Raw genomic sequence first — 7,142 nt, 5'->3', positions numbered from 1 at the left:
GGCTACATTTTGTTGGACAAAATCACTTCGATGTAATGATGCTTTTATACAGGGAAGCTACTTTATCCAGAGTCTACATTTCTGTTTTGTTCTTCAAGAAGACTCTGTGCAAATTTCAAGGTAGTTAAATTTGGTTGCCTTGCAATCGCCCGGACAACGTGATATTCCTTCCAGACGCTTAACTATCAAAGCATCATCTATCTGGACGACGAGAACTTTTCATCTGGACCTTCCTTTGTGTTGAGAAGCTTTGAACTATTCCAGCTTGCATCCGTCTGGATGTCTCAGCGGCACGTCTAGACGTCACTCAGTGTTCGATCAGCTATAGGATTTCTTTCCAAAACACAGATATGGGAAGACAGTTGCAACCTGCCAGACGATGTGGATTCCCGTCCGGAAGCACTCATTCATAAGGCAAGTCTCGCATTTGAAATCCAGATGGTCGGACGTTAATATTCATCGTCCGGACGCTCAAGCTTCATATATGTAAATTGCATGCATCAGATCAACTGTCCGGATGATAGAAGTAATGGTCCGGACGCCCCAAGCCTTGATATGAAAATTACGTGCAGCAAAAGTGTGACCGTCTGGATGCTAGGGCAACACCATCCAAACGCGGCTCAATTCAGGAAATAATTTCAACGAAATTTGGAATCTGATGGCACAGTCGTCCATCTAGACGCCTTATGTCTACCGTCCAGATGGCGCCTAGGTATATCAAGCCAGACGCTCATTTGAACCTTTAGCCTATAAATAGAGGCTCCTATTCTTGAGAATTGTAAGAATTTGATATTGAATTCCGTAGTGCTTAGAGAGTTATATTTTAGAGTTATTGTGCTAAATTAGTCTCTCTCAAGCCTTGCCAAGTGTTGTTGCTGTGCTGGATTGAAGTTTATCTTAGGGGTTGGCCCTAAGGTAAAGGATTCCATTAAAGACCCCTTCAAGTAGGTGAATTGGTTAGGAGGCGTTCGTGTTAGGTTACACCTCAAAGTTCAAGGTACGACCACTACATAAGGTTATGTGAGTGCTATTGCTTTGTAACTAGTCTTGTCTTCTAAATAGTGGATATCCTGGGTTTGGTTGCCCCAGAGTGGTTTTTCTCTTATCCGAGTTTCCACTTCGTCAAAAAAATATTTGTCTCTTTTAATTCTGCATTTTGATATTTTGTTGTACACTATTGCACACACTTGTTAAAATTAGAAGTCAACTTAATTTTCATTTACCTTATTAGCTATGTTATGTTTTCAAGGGATGAGTTTTAATACAAAAATGTGGTATCTATTATTGTAAATGAACAATAAAATGAAATGTCAGTTCTTTGCGAAAACTTAGTAAGTATTATATCGTTGAGGCCTCTGTATTATGTACTGAGGCAGGGAACTCATACTTTCACCTATGCAGATGTGTCTACCACCACAACCATGTAGATGAAGTTCCTCTGGTTGCAGGTACACCTGATGTGGAAGACGACCCTGTAGCATTGTATTTAGGATATTATGACTGAAGCCCAATGCGACAGTTGTAATGTATTGGACCATGGGTTGTCAATTCTTTTGTGTATTTTGTATATGGCTCATGACGTATGTGTCACTTATTATTTTGTAAAACCATTCTTTTGTCATGTAATTAATGTTTTTGATAAGCCATAAACACATAGACTTATGTATGGCTCTCTTTGTTGTAATTAATAGTTATGTTATTAGATGTGCTTTCCTCTATCCTGATGATGTTTATATGTTCCGCTACATAGATGTAACTCTGAATATCAAGTAGATATTATGGGATGTGTACCGTATATTGGCTGAGTGACAAATAGTCATGCCACTGTGATGATCCATTTTGTATGTTTGTATAAAAAAAAAAAATAAAAAATGAGTCGTCACACCATCTGTTTGCAATAACACAATTGGTCAGCTAAACTTCAAGCGCTTATCGGTCCAATCGCTCAGCACAATGCCTGCACCACAGCTTAGCAAACTCATCCTATAACTCAATTACACCTATATATGATCACAACCTATGCTCAGATCATTTCTAGAGTTCTAGAGCCAAATGCCCTAGGACCTCCTAGCGGCACTTCTAAAGAGCCCTAGTATCATGACCATAGGCTTTGATACCACCTGTAATGCCTTGTGAATTTAAATAAAAGATTAATTAAATTTTTTACATCTCCCACAAAATAATTAGCCATGTAAGCAAGTCCCAAGGGATATATCTGTAACCCACCATAATTGATTAATTAAAAATAATCGATCTGAGAGTTAGGCTGAATTTTTCACGTCAACTATGAGGGAGTTAGCAGGAAATGACTACCCCTAAACATCTATCAAATTAAAAGGAATGCGGAATATGAAAGAATGTACAATCATTTGAGTTACATTGCAAAACCTCAATACAACTCTAAGCATAAATACAACAAAACCTTAATAACAAACAACCTTACAAATACATCAACTAAAGTAAAGCTTAACCATCTCCATTAAGACTCCACACTTGTCCTCAAGCCTAATGAAAGACTTCTAATATGCCAACTTTGCTAGAACTTGCTAAATCTACAAGACAAGTAAATGTTGCACAGGTGGAAAGAAAGCAATTTATGTGTAAGTGCTCGAATTAGTAAGTAAGATGCCTCGGAGCTCATGTTATGAGCCCATCTTTTAATGCAATAAGACAATAAGTAAATCACAATTTCCTGAATGTCATGTGATTCAAAATACATTTTAGAAAATATGTTTCCTCTACTATTATGCCAATGAAAAGAGATTAAGTATGTTTACAAAAGGTTAACACAACATAATCTTAACGATAATAGGTTTCAGCAATTGAGATCATAAAACATGATGATGCATTATATATATAGAATATAATTCTTCATCATAGATTTTCTCAACGTGGTCTACTTGGGCTTTTAACCCCTTCCCATTCGGGTTTGTGTGTTCTAGAAACAACCATTAGTACAACACCAGTGCCCAAATGTGCACAACTAGCGTCCATCATTAAAGACCTCGATTGAGTCCAACCATGGGTAGCCCATATTACTAACAATGGCATAAGATCATAACTAGCATGCAAACATGGTTGCTGTAGTCACTTAGTTGGCCTCTTGGATCCTGTTACTTTTATTGGCTTCATTCTGTTGATAAAATCACTATCATGTAATGTTGCTGTCTTAACAGGGATATCATTTTATTTCAGAATTTTCAGATATTAAGAGTTTATTTCTATAATATGGAAAGTTCCTTATTATGACAAGTATCAGTGTCACAAACTTCAAGAATGTAATTTCAAAGTTCCAAGAAGATTCTGTGAAGTTTCCAATTCAGCAAAAGTTACTGCCCGGACGGCCTCTTGTGTTTAAAAGATTCTAACAAGCTCAGCGTTGCATTCGTTCAAACGGCAGGGCAACACATCCAGACGCTCTTTAGTGTTCAAAAAGAATCCACATTTCCTTTGCAGACACGAATCGGGATAGACTGCTTGCAACCGTCTGGACACGACCTTAATATGGAAAACACATGAAGCGCATTATGGAAATACGATTGCACAGTTCACTGTTCCGACGCTCTATGACTCCGTCCGGATGCCTCCTAAAGAAATCCAAATCAGTGGCCATTTAGGTCTTCTAAGACTATAAATAGAGGCCTCTAGGCATGTATTATTTACAGAATTTGGTATTTAATTCTCTATAGCTTAGAGAGGGTGTTTAGGTAGAAATTGTGAAGATTTGCTAGCTCTCTAAATGCTGCCTAGTGTGTGGTTCTTGTTCGTGCAAAGTCTAGCTTAAGGAGGAGCCCTAAGCTAAATGAATCCATTGAAGACCCCTTTAGGTAGGAGACCTGGTTGGGAAGCGTTCACGTTGGGTTACGTGTTAGAGTGCAAGGTACGATCGTTGTATCAGGGCATGTGAGTGTTACTGCTTTTTTACTAGCTTTGTCTTCTAAATAGTAAAATTTATGGGTTTGGTTGCCCCAAAGTAGTTTTTCTCTTAATTGAGTTTCTACTTCGTTAACAAAATATATGTCTTATTTAAATTCTGCACTTTGATATTTTGTTACACATTGTTCACACACACACACACACCATAAATTAGAAGTCTCTTAATTTTTCAATTGGTATCAGAGCAGGTACACTCGTGTTTAAATTAATTTCCTGAGTGTGATCCATATTTTTGTTGAGTTTTTTTATCATGAATTCTTCTATGTTATCTGAAGAGAATTCTGATAATGAGCTCCTTGAGGATTTTCTTAAATAATTGAGTAAAATTTCTTAAAATTTCAATAAAGAGCTCAAAAAGGTTAAGCAAGAAAAAGTCTCTTTAATCATTAAATTATCTGAATCACATGCCTTTATTGACTCTTTGAAATATGAGAATACCATGCTAGTTAACACTATTAATACATTTGAGAATAAATTAAAAGAATCTAAAGATCTCTTGAAAAAATTCTCTATTGATAATTTAAAAAGTATGCATTGTATTCATACAGATATTTCTAACAAGCCTGACTTAATTATTGATGACTTGAGTGCTTCTACTTCTCATTCTTTTGATTTGGAATTAGATTCTATTGTTATTAAGCCTGTGATAGTAGATACATCTTATTTAGAAAATCTAAAAATTCATGCTTAATTGACGATGTGAAGCCTAAGTCCAAGGAATCAGGAACACAAGGTAAGTTTCTTCCTACTTGTCATTATTGTGGGAAGATTGGTCGTATTTGACCAAATTATTATTTGTTGAAATCCCACAGGCCTTGGAATAAGCAGGTTGCTCCTAAAAAGGGAAATATTGCAAAATCTTCTTCTGATAAATATGTCCCGCCCTATAGGAGACATTTATCTCAAGAAGGTAAGAACTTTGTTTTGTGTAAGAATGCTAACCTTAAAATTGCAGAGCCTGTCAAGAAGCATTTTAGCAAATGAAGTCAGCTTACTTGCCATCACTATGGTGTCACAGGACACATTAGGCCACACTATCATCAGATCTGGCATCAAAAGCCTCGGATCAAGAAGAAAGAGTCGAAGACAGGTAAGTCTAGCTCTAAACCTTCCAAGCCTCATCATGCTTCTCGGCAAAAGTAGCAATATCGTGAAAGGGGTTCTCCCTCATGTCATCACAGTGGCAAGAATGGCCACACCAAGGCCAAATACTTCAGAGTGAAGCCTCACAAGCCCAAGGAAATTCAGATCTATGAAGGGCTTGTCTACATGATGAAGAATGTCCTAGTTAGTTTGGACAAATTGGACATGGCTTGTCTACATGATTTGAAAATATCTCAAATCATCACATGTATCTGTAAATCACAATAGATATCCAAGAATCATCTCAATAATTGAATGGAAGTAAAACAATTAAAATATCAGACTTAATAAAATCGGACAATAACTTACATGGAAGTATTGTTGTTCTTCATTGATGATGCTTCATCCTCAACCTTAGTTGAAAATCTAGCTACACATGATTATTGAAAATAAAACCTACCCTAAAGAAAAACGAAACTAAAAAGAAGAAAATATATTTTGTCTCTATCTCCCCCCACTTCTTGAGGCTTAGAGGTCTATTTATAGGGAGAAAACAAACCCTAGAAGCCCTAGAATTTCTAGTAAAATCGGAGGTTAGTCTTCTAGTTTGAGTAGGAGACTGAAAACTCAATTGAAGAAGGAAAAGGATTCCAAATTCGTCCAAATTTGTGATCTTTTATTACAGGACACTTTTGGCATAGCAAACGTCCGAATTGAGAAAATTCTATTTCACAATGATTTGTAGCACTTTGAGTTAGATTCCAAAGGTGCTTGATTCACCTTAATCCAATACTTGAGTTGAAAGTAATGGTCAAAATACTATGACATGTACATAATTTGAAATTTAATCCAATCCGATTTTGACTCCAATTTGAGAAATTCCGATTTTGTCCTCCCCTTGATTTGGTTGAACATAACCACATCATCTAGGTCTTCTCAAAGTGTGCTTTCTTTCACCTTAAAGCTATTGTTTTCTCTCAATGACCTGCAAAATACTAAAATATCAAAGCTAACAAAAAAATTAGAAAATTAGAAAATTACAAAACTAAAGATTTAGTAAATGCAAATTAAGGGGTCCACATATGCAATATTTGGCACTCATGAAATACCCCCAAACACACATTTTGCTAGTACCTTAGCAAAACAAAACAAAATATAAAGTCCTCTTTCTTGGAAGAAACGATTGCATTTAGCGTATGCAACAAGCCTTTTAAACCTCTAGGACTCCCTAATGGATGAGTGAAGTCTCGTGAGGGTTTGTCAGGAGTGGTACCCACAAATATTTTAAAGCACTATGTTGTTGACAAACAATGACTTCCACAGAAACAAATGGTTCATACATCATGAGCCAGTTTAACAAAGTGAACATCACACTTACATCATTAAGACATCAAAAATCATTCAACTCATAACTGGAAAATTGAGACAACTCAAGTTCAAATGAGTGCAAAGTGAGACATAGACTCATGAAATTTCAATTTTTCTCAAAGTTTGTGTACCTCAAAATTCATAGGAATCTCATCATATGAAAATAACCAAGGCTTAAATCAAAAAGTTCATTTTTTTTTTTTTTTTGTAGGCTGTGCAATGCTTGACTCCCTTAAGCTTTTTAATTGAACTATGTAACGAGTGTTGGGCCAATGACTCCCAAACCTGATGGTTTTAGGGCACGAGATGTACAAATATCTCTAAGGGCTTAATTACTCAAGTCAAAAAGGCTACGAAGTCAAACTAGCCATACGATCAACTAAATTGAATTTCTCATCTTGTTGATGCAACTCCCGAACTAGTCCCTAAGAAAAACTCACCACTTTCCAATGATAAAGCCCTCCATGCTTTATGTCAAGCGCTTTCACCGTCCTAAATTCGCAAGAATCTCAAATCGTGAATCTGCTCAAGAAGCATGGCAAATCTTAGAAACAACATATGAAGGCACAAAACTTGTTAAATCAGCCAAACTTCAAATATTGATTTCTACATTTGAAGAGATTAAGATGATGGAAGATGAGACATTCAGAGAGTTTTACTCCTAAATGAGCGACCTAAGAAACTCAATGGTGAATCTTGGAAAAACCGTCTCAGATGTAAAACTTATCTATAAAATTCTAAGATCTTTGCATGAG

Source organism: Alnus glutinosa, chromosome 1 (genome assembly GCF_958979055.1).
Source record: "Alnus glutinosa chromosome 1, dhAlnGlut1.1, whole genome shotgun sequence".
In the NCBI taxonomy this organism is placed as follows: domain Eukaryota; kingdom Viridiplantae; phylum Streptophyta; class Magnoliopsida; order Fagales; family Betulaceae; genus Alnus; species Alnus glutinosa.
The sequence above is the reverse complement of the archived record's forward strand: the minus strand, read 5'-3'. Positions refer to the sequence as shown.